The sequence below is a fragment of the Aphis gossypii genome, chromosome X (assembly GCF_020184175.1).
Source record: "Aphis gossypii isolate Hap1 chromosome X, ASM2018417v2, whole genome shotgun sequence".
Classification (NCBI taxonomy): Eukaryota; Metazoa; Arthropoda; class Insecta; order Hemiptera; family Aphididae; genus Aphis; species Aphis gossypii.
The window spans coordinates 58,173,120-58,191,155 of record NC_065533.1 but is presented as its reverse complement, the minus strand read 5'-3'; the positions used below and the strand labels follow the sequence as shown (position 1 = coordinate 58,191,155).

The 18,036-nt window shown below is 29.5% G+C and overlaps 1 protein-coding gene and 1 pseudogene across 1 annotated transcript in view; both read right to left on the bottom strand.

Moving 5' to 3' along the window:
• Positions 1-18,036, bottom strand: part of LOC126551608 (uncharacterized) — a 231,092-nt gene that overhangs the window by 32,133 nt on the left and 180,923 nt on the right. The window lies entirely within an intron of this gene.
• On the bottom strand, positions 101-1,186 carry LOC126552538 (uncharacterized; annotated as a pseudogene).

Sequence of the window (18,036 nt, the reverse complement as noted above, 5' to 3'; positions counted from 1 at the left end):
TGAATTTGATCATAATATAGGTGAATAGGATTCAAAATGAAATTATTACTAGCAACATCAAAATTAATTATATAATCTTTAGTTTTTGACAGGCAGTCTTTTAAATCTTCATCCATATATTTATAATGACATTTTATTTCAATACAACTCATTGAGTTATCATCAAAAATTAGACCATCTGGACTGGATGCTAACAACCCAGACTCATGTAACCAAATTCCAGTTTTTATTACTTGCATATTATATTTTTTTTCAAATTCTTGTATTGCATTTATTTCATGTGTCTTACCCCATTCAATTGATTTCACCCCCTCAACACAATAAGTACCCCATAAGGTTTTAAATAGTGAAATAGGATAACGATTTATTTTTATGGACTGAAGAATTGTATGAAAATTACTTGACGTTAATCTAAACTTTCGATAAAGGCACCACTTGATATTTTCAGACTGACCAACAGTTTCTGATGCTATTTTTTTTATATTATTAAAACTTACTTTAAATACATCTAACATCTATTTATAATTATGTGATACTCGTAATTCTTCAGAATGTATGAAATGGTCTAACTTCAAAATATCACTAAAATCATTATTTTTGGGTTCTGGGCTTAATAACCAAGTAAACCCAACATTTTTTTCCATAGTGACCAACTTGTTATAGCATATACCCGCAAAATATACACCTGAAGTATCTTTTATAGCTTTAAAATCATTTGGATACATTTCATCAATAGTCTGAATATCTTCACTATATTTTGTACCTTTTTTCGACCAACTACATGAAACGTCTGTCACAGATATATTCTTGTGTCCATGAAGGAGCAGAGACACCATATGATGACACTTAATACGACCAGTTGGACAAGTACAAGTAGCATAATCAATATCACTACCTTTAAAGAATATCTGTATATTAATAAATAGTAATAATAAAGAGTAAGTATTTATAGTATATAATATATAAAAATTAAACATATTATGTTCATATAGAATACCTACCTTAACATCATACAGTTTGTTTTTCATGCTAGCATGAACTTGGCCACTTAAAATTCCAACATCAGACAAATAATTAAAACATACCACATGACCACTTCAAATGAATTTTCTCACTTCGAGAAAATCTTTTTGTCATAAATAAAGTTAATTATGAAAGAAAGTTTGATTATGGTATGCGAAATCATATTTTTAAATTACAAGAAAAAAATAAACCTACTCTATTTAATTAGGTACTTCCACAAATTTTTTCACGAAGTTGAAAGTTTTAAGAACACAAAGTAACAAAAGTCAAAAAATAAGAATCTTCAACAATACATCAACTCCTAAATTATGGATTAGGGTAGAAGAGAATTACACACTTCTTACAACCTCATCAGAAATTAAAAAATTAAAACTTATTTTACCAAAGATAATGAATAGTTTATTTTAATAAAATTCAAACATATAATGGCACATATTGGGTACACTTAACTTTTATTTATTGAAGTAATAGCTGATAGGTAGTTTCTACGCAATATTGTTCTGCTTCAATATTTACTTTTATAAAATTCAATTTTCTCCCGAATAAATACACAAATTTTTAAGGTTTTTGAATTAAAATTTGTCAAAACATGTATATTTTAAATAATGAATGGTCATTAGGCTAAGAATTGAACAGAAATATATTAAAAATGAATATCTAGTTCAAATTATTTCTTGCCTATGTAATTTAAATGGGGCGAACCGTGATAACGGTTTGTTTTGAACCGTTCGTAATTCTTATCACTAGAGTTAGGATGTTGATGACTTTTGCATTTTTTTTCCTTTTATTCTGTACAATGCTATCCTAGCTAAAAATTTGTTTCATGCTCCCTTGATGCAGAATATTCTAATTTTATTTTGCATTTTTTTGCATTTTATGCATTTTTAGCTATAAATGCATTTTTTTTGTTTTTTAACGTCAATTATCAACATTTTCAAGTCATTTTTTCATCTTTTAGGGCATTTTTCGTACTTTTTATACAATGTGGGGCATTTTTTCACAAATTATAGATTTTAGGGCAAATGTTACATCCAAGTTTGGAAACAAATTTAATTTATTAAAATCTAACTTTGGATTTGGACTATTAGTAAAAATTTATATCATTTTATCGCGTTCCGATAAGATTTACTCTTTGAGTGTTATATATTGATGAAACGAGTGCTCTTTCAGACATACGTGGATCATACACGCTTATCGAGTGTTTATATTATAATTGTATGGAATAAATCCGATAAACAAGATTAAATTGACATAGACATTAGACCTATTGATTGACGTGCTTATAATTGCAGTAAAAGGAACTATTGTCAGTAGTGTTTCGGCATTCACCGTCACCATTTAACCGATATTTTTCAATTTTATACGATTTTAAACATGCCGAAAGCAAAATCGTCTGTAAGTAGCCGTTTACACAGTTATGTTAATGAATACGGGAACAATATTTTTTCTAGTGATGGTGAAGTGTTATTTTGTAAAGTGTGTAATGTTTAAGTCTCAGCATTGAAACGATTTACTGTAGAACAACACATAAGTCGAGAAAAACATACTCGGGGAGTAGAGCGACAAAAAGAAAGCGAAAAACCAAAAACTCAATTATTGCTGACTGATACAAGTATTACATCAAAAAAAACGTCATTTAATTTGGAACTATGTCAAACATTATTATTAGCTAATATTCCGCTTAATAAATTAAACAACGAACACTTTCGAAAATTTTTAGAAAAATATATTAAAGTTGATATCCCAGATGAGTCAACTTTACGTAAGAATTATGTTGAATTATGTTACAATGATACAATGCAAAAAATTCGAGACTACGTTGGAAATAAAAAAAATTGGGTCAGCATGGACGAAACAACAGATGTTGAAGGGCGATACGTGGTAAATGTCATTATTGGGACTTTGGAATTAGAAAACGCTGGAAAAATATTTTTGCTGCATACCGACGTTTTGGAAAAAGCAAATAATTCAACAATCGCCAAAATGTTTGATAAATCTATGTTTATACTATGGCCTCTTGGTATTAAACATGACAACGTTTTACTTTTTTTATCTGACGCAGCTCCATACATGGTAAAAGCAGGAAAAGTTATACAAAACCTATATTCAGTGGCGCCGAACACGTACTTAGGGTAGTTCAATTGAACTACCTTGAAAATTGGGTGGGTGGGTAAGTAGGTTATAGGTATGTGGGTGCAGTAGCGTGATACTGATTAGGTATGAATACTATGAACTTATTAAATTATAGTTCGACCCATAGATATTTTAATAAGTACAATTTATTAAGGAACATAATATAGGCAATATTTCATTCAACATTATGACAGTAGTGTATGTTCAGCTGTTTGTGTGTGTGTTAAATTCTTATTAAAATAAAGTAATAACCACCACATTTCTTATCGGTTATCCTACTTATGTTGCGTAGTCGTAGTGGGAATTTCCAACGGAACATGCTCAGCAGTCCAGCCGAACCTAATAACTATCGGTAGACAGAGACAGAGTATAAAATATCATATGAATTGTTATATCTTTGAATCTTTCCATTTTAATCACTTAGCGAATTTATATTTATTTGTATGTGTTTTTTCGAGTATTGCACGCATGCTACTTACCAGTTGTTACTCCTCGTAATTTTGGTTTACTTCAACAGTTCAACTTTTTAATTAAAGTTTTTATATTATATTTTATAAAATAATAAGTATGAGTACTATTATTAAATGTGAATGTGGAAAACTAAGTAATTCCATGAATAGTGTGAATTGGAATAGACACGTTAATTCATGTAAAATACGAATATCAAAAAGAAACAGCTCTGATATTAAATCATTTTTCATTGGAATCGAAAAAAAGAAAATTAAATTGGATCAACAAATTATAGAAGAAGCACATGGTAAGTAATTTATTTATAAATATATTATTTCTTAATTTATAAAATACGTATTTTTTCGTTTAAAGAACTGAAACTTTAATACCTACAATGTTAGTGATTTATTACTTTAAAAATAAATAATACTAAATATATCGAACATAGTTTTTTTTGCATAAATTAGTGTATAATCATTAATCTATAATCATTACCAGTTATTTATTTAAATAATTTTACATTTTACTTATTACCTATACCTATACCTACTTTTAATTTCAATTTATCCATCACTATCCTACTATGTGAAAGTTCTTCCTTGGCTTTATATGGATAAAATTTTGATAGCTATTGTTGTTGATTATATATAGGTAATAATTAGGGCTAAAGACTTCATACCCTATAAAACCTTAAAATATCCCCTAAAGAACCACTAAATATGCTATTAAAATATGCATTTAAAAAAGTATAATTGTAATAAATTATAATTATATTTGTAGATATGATATATATAAATCAATTTGATTGTACTGATTAATTAATTAATGAATTTATTTATTTATTATAATAGACAATAGTAAACGAGAAAAGTCCTTGACATTTATATGACATTATTAATTAATAATAATACACTATTACATACATAATATTTAACAGATAATAATATAATACAAAATTTAATTAATTATATATATAAATATTTTTAATAATTATTTAAAAAAAAAAATGCACTCCTAGAAGTCTCGAGCCTTAGTAATTATATAAATATGATATTGCAATCAAGCTATTTTACTTTAGTAAAATATTAATTAGTTATTAGTAATTTATACCCTATACACATTATTTATATTTATAAGATATTTGTAATTCCTGATGATATAACAAGCTTTGTAAATTTTAATGATGAAAAAAACTTATTAGTTAATAATGATGGTGAGAAAAAAGAGTCCTTAGAAGATAAAGTTGAATCAGTGGCATGTTTATTTTAATTTTTTTTTTTTTTTTTTTTGATATTAAGTATATAAAATAACTATACCTAATATTATAGAAAATCAAGATTGTGAATTATTGGGTGAACCAAAATTTTGTACAAAAGATCAAAATGTAAACAGTAACAGTGATACAACATTAGTATTGAGAATTCCTCTATAGGTAAATATAACAATGATATTCTATTGATTTTAATATTGAAATTTTACTGTTTATAGTCATTATTAAACAACAATTTTGTTTTACTTTCAGTTGAAAATCAAGACTGTGAATTATTGGGTGAACCAAAATTTTGTACAAAAGATCAAAATGTAAACAGTGATACAACATTTAGTATTGAGAATTCCTCTATAGGTAAATATAACAATGATATTCTATTGATTTTAATATTGAAATTTTACTGTTTATAGTCATTATTAAACAACAATTTTGTTTTACTTTCAGTTGAAAATCAAGACTGTGAATTATTGGGTGAACCAAAATTTTGTACAAAAGATCAAAATGTAAACAGTGATACAACATTTAGTATTGAGAATTCCTCTATAGGTAAATATAACAATGATATTCTATTGATTTTAATATTGAGATTTTACTGTTTAGTCATTATTAAATTACTATTTTGTAACATTACCTTACATATAAATTGATGAAATTATATATTTTTATCTCTCTCTTTAGACTTGAGCAATTGTGATCCAATTACATTTGTTAAGAAAAAGTTATCCCTGGTCGAAAAATTGGCGCTGATTTCTAAAGGTCCATTCCAGCCAAAAAAAAACGAGCTACCAGGAAACAATTTCCCTCAAAAATATGGTCATCGCTTTACTGAAGATAATTACTGGAGGAAACTTACTGGTGATGATCGTGTACATCGAAATTGGTTGTCGTACTCCATCTCAAGAAATCGATTATTTTGCTTATACTGTATGTTTTTTGGTGATAAATATGCACAAAAAAGTTGGATAGAAGATGGTTTTCAAGGTTGGAACAGACTTGGAGATATTGGTTTGCATGAGAAATCAAGTTGTCATATTAATGCGTCAATAATTGTTAAGTTAAAACAGAACTCTGTGGCAATTTTACCATCATTAGAGGGGAAAAAAAGAGAAGAAGTGGCCATTAATAGAGATGTAGTGAATACATTAGTAGAAATTACACAGTTTCTTGGAAAACATTCTCTTTCATTTAGAGGTCACCGTGAAAATTGGTCTGAGGCTAATAAAGGCAATTTTAAGGACCTAGCAGAATTAATTAGCAAATGGTCACCTTCATTGGCTATACATATTGAAAAAATAAAAAATAAAGGAAGAAAAGAAGTAAATTTTTTGTCTTGGCAGAGACAAAATCAGCTAATCGATTCTGTGGCTTCATGTATCAAATTAGTTATCAATAAACAGTTAAGTGAGTCTCGGTTTTTTAGTGTTTCTATTGATACTACCTTTGATGTTTCCAAAAAGGAGCAATTAGCATTTATTATTCGCTATGTTAATTTTGAAAAAGCAATACCAGTAATTAATGAACGTCTTTTAGCTTTGAAAGAATCATCTATAACATCTGGAATAAATCTTTTTACTATGTTCCAAGAAATCTGTGCTGAAAATGGACTGAATTGGAGACGGTTTTTAGTAGGACACAAAGCTATGACGGTGCAGCCAACATGCGTGGAGAGTATGCGGGACTTCAAGCGCTTGTGTGTGCAGAAAATCCTGCTGCTACATACACATGGTGTTATGCACATCGTTTGAGCTTAATAGTTGTTCAGGGATCTAGCAGTTCGCAAAATGCAGTTGACTTATTTGGCAATTTGGAATCTTTATACGCATTTATTTCAAGTAGCAAAAAACGAGTTTCTTGGTTTGATAATGCGCAAAAAAAACATTATCCAAAACAACGAGTCCATCGACTAAAACGTGTTGAAACTACACGTTGGTTTTCACTCTCATCTGCATTAAATACAGCAATTGTAACATTTAATGCTATGATAGATACCTTAATAAAAATTCAGCAAGATGAAGGATGTGCAGATTTTAAAAGTGGAGCAAAAGCAACCGGTTTAATTGAATATTTTCTTTCTGAACGATTTATTCTTACTGCATTTTTATATACTAATATTTTCTGTATTGTGGATCCTTTAACCAGAATACTACAATCAATTAATATTGATTTATTAGGTACCATAAAAAGTTTACACTTAGTAACTGATAAAATAAAAGAATTGCGAACAGACAATGCATATACAGAACTTTGTAAAAAAAGTGAAATTTACATTGAAAAATCAGATATGGAGTTCTCGCCTTTACCCATTCATCGTTCAAGAAAGAAAAAACGATTACCGAGTGAACAAATTGAAGATAACCCTATTACCGATCCTAAATATGAATTTAAAATTAAAACATACTTTGTTTGTTTAGACACAATTATTACTGCTATTAATGACAGATTTACTTCTAAATCTCAAAATTTATTAAAAGATATTTCTCTTTTTTCTACTAAACGATTAAATGAAGTAAAATGTACAAACTCTGCTTTACCGAAGGATGCTTTTAATTCATTTTGTGAAATATACTCAAAATTTGTACAACTTGATGAGTTAAAAAAAGAATATGTGCAATTTGCCAATTATTTTTCTGAATTTTCTAACATCATGAATTTACCCAAAAATATTCACAATAATTATAGTGAGAAAGTTTGTGATAAAGATAATATGTCGGATGTTGGTGAAAATACACAAACAGATGATTCAGATTCTAATGACAGAATTGTCTTCAATAATGAAAATATTAATTTAGGAAGTTTACTAGACTTATTAAAATTATGCCATATTTCTGGGTTAAAAGAAGTTTTTCCAACTCTTTATACAGCACTTCATATAGCAACAACATTGCCCGTTACAAGTGCCTCACCTGAACGTACCTTTTCAAAACTTAAAATTGTAAAAAATCGTCTACGTAGCACAATCTTACAAGGCAGACTTGAAAACTTAATGTTAATATCTTGTGAAAATCTTTCAATAAATAATTCTGATGTCATTGATAAATTTGCAAGTCTATCATCTGTCCTATCTTCTAAATTATTATAAAATATATATATGTACATAATTTTTTTTTTATATATTTGTAAGTTTGTACATTGTTCAATGCAAATAAATATATAAAAGTTTGTTTTTTTAACATCACTTTATTCTATTTCATCAAATGTATATTAAACAGTGTTTATTTTAATATATATACAAATCTGCTCAAAACAGTCTATTTTCAAAATCCATTTACAATAATATGAACAGTTATTATTGATACTGATTTTTTTATTTTAAATGGTGTATTTATTTATAGCTATTCTTTAAAAAAAAAAAAACAACTTATCGATAGGTGGTAATTTGGAAAGAGTGGGTGGGTCAAGCAAATTATTTGAACTGCCAGTTTCAATTGCATTCGGCGCCACTGCCTATATTCCAAAATGATACACGTAACTTGCATGGCACATGCGGTTCATAGAGTGACTGAAGAAATTAGGACAAATTTTCAAGATATAAATAAACTTATATCAAATGTTAAAAAAGTATTTCTGAGAGCGCCATATCGAGTAGAAATTTTTAAAACTATTGCTCCCGGAATTCCTTTGCCACCTGAACCCGTACTCACGCGCTGGGGAACATGGATAAATGCAGCAAATTATTATTGTGAGCATTTATCTGATATAAAAAAAGTGATTCTGGAATTAGACAAAAATGATTCAGTCGCAATTAAAGACGCAATAGAACAAGTGTTAAACTCAAGTTTGGAAACAAATTTAATTTATTAAAAATCTAACTTTGGATTTATACCTTCGGAAATAACTCAGTTAGAGACGTCTGGGATGTTATTATCAGAGTCAACTAAATGCATAAAAAAAATTGAGTCTTTAATCCAAAAAGCTCCAAATAAAATCGGACAAACAATAGCAACCAAAATGGAGAATATCATTTTAAAGAATAATGGATTTAAAATTGTAACTAACATCTAGCAATGCTAGATGGAAAAAGCGCAAGAGGAGAAGATATTCCAGAAGATTTACCTACTGATGACATGACCTACTTCAAGTATGCACCCATAACGTCCGTTGATGTTGAAAGAAGTTTTTCATCATACAAAAATTTATTAACTGATCGACGTCGTCATCTTTTGTTTGATAACATCAGACACATATTAATTGTACAATGCAACAATGCAATATGAATATTATTATAACATCAACATCCCAACACTAATAATGAAAATATTTTTAATATAATTTTTTTTTATTTATATTTTACTTTTTAATTTATTTTTAATATTGAAATTTATTTATATCCATATCTCTAATAAAAATTATTATTTATAAATAAGTTTTTTCACTTACTTAATTAGTATTTTAGATAATTTTTAAGGTCATTTTTTTGAAGTTTTTAGGGCATTTTCGCACTTTTTTTAGGGCTTTTTTGCATTTTTTTTAGGGCATTTTTGTGTGTTTTTTAGGTCATCAACATCCTAACTCTACTTATCACATATTCGTTATCAGACTATTGGTTCGTATTGTACCGCAAAATTATTGAAAAAAGCGAGCGCATTTTGAATTATTAATCATAATGCAATGTTGTTATCAATCGTGATTTGCGTGATTCACTTTGAAGCATCAGAACCCATGGCTTATCGAAAAAAAAAGGTTCCTATCATATTGCCAGCGGCCACTTTTCATTCACCCGACTATAGTTATGCGGGTCTAGTTCGTTTTGCCGTCATACTATTCGCTACTACCGTTTCGCCGCCGTTTATTTCGCCACCGTTTATTTCGCTGCCGTTTATTTAGCCGCCGTTTTTTTCACCGCCATCGTTTGTCCGCCGTTTATTCACTGTCAGATTTATAACAGTGGTCCATCTGAAAAATACTAAGTGATACCTACATGACATTGAGGCTTGAAACCACTACTTTTTACATCTGTTGATTTTGATAGTTCTCCAATTTTTTCTTCAAAAATTTTGTTTTTTACAATAATTTAGCAGAAATATACTAATACTACGATTACCTGTTAATTTATAGTTATTTCTGAATGAATCACCAACAACGTTATATAGGTACCCTTATAATTAACCCACTGTCTGTATTCAAATTCATTAGGTATATCTAAATGTGTACGCTACATACACGAGATTTGTATTTGTATTATACGAGTATTAATATGGAATCTCTGCAATATATATTATATATGTAATATATATTACCAGTACTAGTAATAAAAAACTAAATCAACGTGCAAAATTGATGAGCAGTTGCTAGTTTCAAATATTAATTCTACCTACTTACTTACATACCGTTACCGTGAATATTAATGAGTTGAAAAAAAAAGAATGGTTTTTGTATACAATGATTAATCATTGAATTTTAACTTAACACCTAACCATATTTCTAACCTATGATCTTGTAGTAACGAAATTGACCTACTCAATATCACTCGATACCATAAATTATGTATAGAAATAACTATATACTACTTCAACAGAAAATTAAAAATTAAAATGAATCTTAATTATACTTTGGTGATTCAAAATGTCCAGTAGTTTTCAAAAGCGTCACGAAAAACTCTAAAAATTAATGGAAAAATGGAAAATTTTACGCATAATTAGTTTTTCGACAAAATCGATTTTTTTGTTTTGCAGTAACTCAAAAACGAATAATTGTAAATACTTGAAATTTTCATCAAGTCTTTATATTAGCGTTATTTATTTACGATTAAATTTTCAATTTTTCTAAGTCTTTTTATTTGAAATGCCGATAAAAAAATGTTTGCGCCGAAGCCGCTCCTACGAATACTGCGGTTGGCGGCAACGACTCGCGGGGTGAAGGGAATAGGGAAGAGTACCCAATATATATTACAATAATAATGATAATAACTGAAGTATAATATTTACACTAATAACCGTTATGATACGGGCGTCCCCGCAATGGTATATATAATAGTATGACAAAAAATTAATATAATTAAAAATATAATACAATAATAACGGCACCTCAAAAGAACACGGCCATGAACGTGCGGACTGATACACCCGTGAAGCTGCACTGCGCGACTCGTGTGACTCCTGGACATTAAAACGCTGGACCCGTACCCACAATGGTACATCCGGCAATATACGAGGTTAGGGCGCACCTCTGGTGACAACAGTCACAGCGCGTACTCGACGATCGCGAGGTAGACAAAACAAGTGTCCGCAGTCTGCCCACGCGGTTTGCAGGTGCGAACACAGCGCAAGGCGGCGAGCGGACGCGACGATGCGTCAAGCTCGACCGCTTGGCGAAGACACAAACGGCTTTGGCCCGCGATAGGTAGCCAAAGGCCAGCAATCCAGTGATGGATGGCAAGGGGGGGGGGGGGGGAAAGCAACTTTATCGCGAAGCTTCCCCGTCCGACACGGCGCTGTGATAAAATACGTCGCGTCCGTGCTCGAACAAAAAATATTAGCATTCAAAAAAACCCTTTAAAATTTAATAGAAGGTTTATTATAAGTTGTACTTATCGTAGTAAAAAAAAATCAACAATCGTTAGTCACAATTTTTTTTAATAAGCATTTTAAGTTCAAATGTTTACGAAATATGTTAAAATCTCTAAAATTTTCAAATAATTTTTAAATTAAAAATTCATAAAATTATTGGGACCTTTTCCGTTTATTCACTACCAATGACTACACATGCGTGTTTCGGCACTCGGCGCCGTCGCTACGCTCCGCACAAATCGAAAATATCCCTCGACTTGCTATGCAACGCCACCTGATTATCCTGTGACTTACTTGAGGTGGCGTTGCATAGCAAGTCGAGGGATATTTTCGATTTGTGCGGAGCGTAGCGACGGCGCCGAGGATTAGATACTTGCGACAAGCAATGAGTGGTTTGTGGACGGAAAATTCAAGATCGCCCCAATTCTTTTTACACAAGTATTTGTAATACTACGTACTTGCAACGGTGGTATTCATCCATGTATATATGCCAAATAAAAACCAGGCAACATACAATAGACTTTTAATAGAAATTAAAAATCTAGCTCCAGGGATAATTGCCGGAAGCATTTCTGTAGATTTTAAGATTGCTATCCATAACACGTTCAGGACCGAGTTTCCTGAAATTTAAATCCGAGGATGTTTTTTTCATCTCCTACAGAACATGAAAAAACAAGTTGGAGCTGTAGGATTAATGGCGTAAGTTAAATTATTAGTTAATTTAAATGGAATAGAATATTATGATAAATAAATGTTAGGGCTTAAATTATTTGGTAAATATAAGTAAGAACAATGCTTTTAAATCATAAAATTTGATTCATAAAATAATAGAATTGAAATTTAATAAGTTAAATAAATAAAATATATATTATATTATTACATAATATATATGTATTAAAAAACAAATGAAATGTTGGTTCTTGTTTTAATACCCACCAAGTTAATACAGGGGTGTATTTATGGGGGGCTGGTGGGTTTCAGCCCCCCCCCCCAGGAAATCCAAGAAATATTTATTAAGTCTGCTTATTATGTCCTATCATATGTAAATAGTAGAAGTTCTATATAGGTAATTAAATATACCTCAGCTGCTCACAAAAAAATGTCTAAATATGCCTCTGAATTAATACATAAACCACTTTTGAATAATTAAATATGAAAATAAGATATGCTTAATAATTTAATATACAATACCTAAATTGATATGTTTTAATATTACTCCATTTAGAGACTACAGAAATAATCCCGATTTCAATTAATATGCTCGAATGATAACGGCATTGGTATTTTTCCCGCCAGAAGATGTAGCTGCTTATTTTGAAATTCTAAGTATAGAAATAGAAGCAGTATTTCCATAATTACAGCCAATCCTCGATTAGCTAGAATCGTATTATATTGGAATGCTGAGAAGGGAAGGTGTTAGAAGAATACCAGCTTTTCCTATTCCTACTTGGAATCTATATAATCGAGTCTTAGCAGAACAAATGGTATGTTACATATTCGAATCCTTTCTTTTTTTTAATAATGTAAACAAATCATGAGTATTAAAGTTCTTTTATTTCATGTACTTCTTAGTTTAGTTGTCTATGTTTAATATCAAGTAAAAAAAATCAATAACCCACATAATCTAAAAATAATCACAACAAAATTATTTTTCTTTAATTAGTTAACTAGGTACCTATAATAATTATAATGATATAAATTAATAGATAATAGTTACATATATAATATATTATGTAATATTTAAATTCATATTATTTTAATACAAGTTTATGACATCCAATAAATTATTCATTAAAAATTAAAACATAATTAATAACTCTACTTTAGTTAATAACGAATACTAATTTATACAGGACGAGTATTATTATTTATTTTACTTTTCTATACTCTATGTTATTAAATATATTTAACTCACTATGAACATATTAATAGAGATACATTTTAAATTATAAATAATTTTAAGTACTTACAAATCATTGTTGTTAATTATTATTATTTTTTATGTTTTTGAATTGGTCATCTGTGGTAACAGAAAACGAATAATATTGATGAAGCATCTCATAGGAGACTCCAAGCACAGCTCAGCATGTCCAATCCTACAATTTGGAAATTCATAATAGAACTCAGAAAGGTGCAAGCAGAGAGAGATATCTATTATGAATTTCTTGTGGCAGGTAATCAACCACCTCCTTCAAAAAGGAAATTTGTTGATGCTGGAAACCGCATTTTGCACCTGGTACAAAATTATAGAAACCGTCAAGCCACCGAGTACTTAAGAGGATTAGCACATAATTTTATAATGGATCAATAAAAAAAATTAATAAATAACTTGAAATAATGTACCTATGTAACTTCATAAAATATCTTTTAACATTGTTCCTTATATATATTAAATTTGAATATTCAACCCTAGTACTCCTAGTACCTCCTACAATCAAATTGTTAACTTTAATTACAATTAATATTAATATTAAGTCAAGTTATTACATAATAAGATGAGCATTAGAAATAATTCTTAAATTGGTATTTTACTCACCTCAATGGAACTTTAAGTTGTTAAGTTGTTTGTAAGTACTTAGGTTTATGTATCTAATGTTAAATATGTTTGAGGGCCAAGGCCAAATGAATTTGTATTATGTGGTTGGTGACTCTGCTTAGGTGAAGTTGTAATCTCAAAATCTGATATTTTAGGTTACGTTTACACACCAAAAGCTCACATATTTCAAATGTAATGTATATATTTTAATTATATAAAACGTGAACATCGACATTCGCTGGTAATAATAAAATAAAATATAATTGATGATAAATATAATTGAATATTTTACATATAGATTATAGACTTGTGATAAAAAAAGGCGGTAAAGCGGTAAGCAAAGATATTTGTTTTCAAATATCCCGCCAACAGCTGTTTAGTATTTGAACCATTAACCTATTAATATATATATATATATTATTAGATAATAGATACAGAAATCTGTTCTTTGCATAGTTCTATGGTCCTTTGACTGATTAATATGATAAAATACACTTACTTGCAGTGTTGCCAGACTCTATGATCGAAATATTGTACCAAACTTTCGATTCTCGTACAAAATGTTTTTCTTGATGAAACAGTTAAGTTTAATTAAGTTAAAAAAACGTATTTTAAATTTTTAAGTTTTTGTTGACATAATAACATCTATAAAGTTTGATGAATATATATGAATATTAATTTCAATAATATTGTAAAATATTGATAAATTGTTTTTGTTCTCAATGTTTTACCACAGAATAGATGAAAGCAGAATGGACACTCTCAGTCTTGGCTGATAACAAGCTTAAGTCGCTCAGTGCTGCCACGTAAGAAAAAAATATTTATTTCCCTTTCTTTGCATAAGGTCATAATGTTCAACAAACACGAAGTTCGTAAACAAACCGCCTACACGACATGCGTTAGGTTACGATGTCATTACTCATTACTCACTTAGTCAGTGAGTCATTTCTGAATTGTGACTTGTCCGCACTTCATGTACATTGCGTTCATTTAACCTTTGTTGTAAGAACAGTTTTTACATTTTGAATCTTTGTCACTAGCCAGTTTTTATTTTTAATTACAATGGACTACTTTTTAACAAAAAAAAGTAAAATAGTCAAATGTTCAATAAAAAATTGTAAATGTTTGGAAGTAGATCCGGCATTATTGAGTCACTTTTCTTTTCCAAAGGATGCTTTAAGGTAAGTCATTTTTATATTAATTTGGAACAAATGCAGTTTAGTTCGTATTGCAACGTGCTCTGATACTTATATTAAATATAATATATAAATTACATTCTGTAGCCGACAATAACCACAACGCTAGGGGGCATAACAAACATCCCTATAATTATGCTAAGGGTGAGTAGTTAAGCAAGTAATGATCGAGTATAGACCAACAATTTGGGACCTAAAATGAAAGGTAAAAGATAACTAATCAAAAGGTATCATCACACGTATGCTTTCTACCCGCTAGAAATAATGGCTATATGATTGCTATTTGGTGAAATAAGTGGATGCGTAATTACCCACCCGGTAGAATATACTAGGTGCGTAATTACCCACCCGGTAGAATATTATAGATACATAATTGACGCACAACATCGTTCAGATAACGCAAAGCGTGGGAAGAAGCGGATGCAGGTGCAGATGACCAACAGGGACCTGAAGGTACCGCGGGAGTCCCTGGACGATATATAAGGGGGCCCAGATTAGGCACAATTCAGACGTGATCCACCAGAGTTAGCGCAAGCACCTTCACGTCACCCAGTTTAATATTTTATGTCTCCTGGACTTAGAATATTTTTCACAAGTTTTATTAAATTAATTAATTGGACTTAGAATAATTTTAAATAAAAAACACTTAAAATAATTTCGAGAGTTCAATTATTTCACAAAACCTTTCCAAATCGACATCATTCAACTGATTGTACGTGGCACGTTACAGTATGCAATTTTTTTCCCCAAAATATGTGTTTTAACACGCCAATTCTCAAATTTTATAAATTTGTGACCGACGGCGCTCATGGTTCATCATTACTACCATGTCACGTGACTGCCGGCGACCACAAATGAATTTGGTTTAATATTGTTAACTTTTCTATGGCGCTACAATAATGCACTAAAATAAGGACCGTGGCGTAGCGGGAATCATTACAATTTTTTTATATAATATATTTTATTTTAAATATTTGGTATACTTACAAGTATGGAAGACATTGAAAAATATACTAGGTTTATAACTAGGGCAGTGAAGTTGTTGCATTTGCATATTTTTTGTAGATGCTTATATTTATTGCTAAGTGAGCTTAAAATATGTTTCAGTTAACTATGAGTTTAAACAAAAAACATTTTTATTGCAATAAATGCAATTTTGGCCATTATTTTTCTTTAAGTGCAATTTTAACTATTTTTCATCATTTTTTTACAATAACGTACCTATAGCGCGTTAAATTTTTACATGTAGGTATGTTTTTCGGGTAAAACCGTTCGCACAACGGTGAAAAAATCTTTTGTCATGCAATGCAATAATGTAAGCAATATTTGTTCTTAATTTTTTTATGTATTGTAATATTTTATTTTATTAATTAAATTATACCTAAATAGTAAATACCTACATAATGAATAATGATTAATGATTATACTGTATATTTGTTCTTAATTTAATTTTATACGCGATTTTTTTAATGTAATTTTCAAAAATTACAACTGCAATTTTCAATATATTTTAATGCAATAATGCAATCAATTTATTATGTTTTTTAATACAATAACTTCACTGCCCTATTTATAACAAATTCCTATTGAATGACCGCCAACTGCCATGTGGTGGTCAACGTATAGAATACAAAAGTGTAACTTTGAAAATTATCGCATGTTTTTACTTAAAAAGTTATACTAAAGAAACTATAAAACAATTAAATAAAAACTAAATTTTGATTTTTTTTAAAATTATATGTTTTTTATGATGGATAGAAATATGCAAAAATATTTTAATTTTCGTACTTACTGTTTAAAAACTCAAAAAATTTAAACCAAAAATGTGACTACACGTGTATCGGCATTCGTCGCCGTCGCTCCGCTCCGCAAATCGAAAATGTCCTTTGATTTACTATGCAAAAGCTCAATTAGGTCACAGGGTAAAAAACTTAATGTATTAAGGTATTTATAACTCTTAACTTCTAAAATAATTATTTGCGAGAATTTTTGAATTTGACTAGTATTCAGTGCTTTAAAACACATTTTTTTTTGGGGGGGGGAGAATCACGTGGGAACTAAACTACCATTAATTTATTTAGCATTTGTAAAAAAAATTTTCAATAAATATAAATATTAAATTAATTTTTAATTGTATAGATGTGAAGTTTGGATTTACAACAGTGGATTGTCACATCTAAAAAAAATTGATGCTTCAATTTTAAATAAAAATTATCGGTTGTGTTCAATGCACTTTGAAAACTGTATGTTTCGAAATGAACAATAGAACCGCCTTAAACCTGATGCTGTACCGACATTGTTTGAAAGTACAATAGAGAAACAGGCTGTTGAAAATGTTGCCAATGATGACTATTTAGCAGTGGAAGATTGCAGCTTGCTGTCATGTTCAACACCTGGTATGTTTTTATAAAATCATTTTTAAAATAATTATATTATTATATAATATATTTATAAATTGTATTATTTAATTTTTATTGAAGATACATCATCTGCCTTGTCGACAATTTCCATGTCGGATGTATTGACGTCTACTCCAGCATCTCTAACAGATCGAACTCCGAGGAAAATGAAACTCAGAAAACAACTCTTGCAGAAACGAAAAGGAGAAAAGAATTAGAGTCTGTACTGAGTTATAATCCAGAGCTAGCCGAAAATTATTCTATCATGACGTGTCTAAAAGTCGTTGAGAAATACTGCTCACCGGCTGTACGTCTGATAGTAAAATCACAAATAGACAACAAAAACAGAAAATCAAAAGGGTATAGATATTCTAATGATATTAAACAATTAGCTCTTAGTATTTTTTTTATAAGTGCAAAATTGTACAGAAATATGCAAAAAGCCCTCTACCTTCCCTCATGCCGAAAGTTGAGAAAAGTCACTAGTAGGTATGAAATAACACCGGGACTCAATGATTTTCAT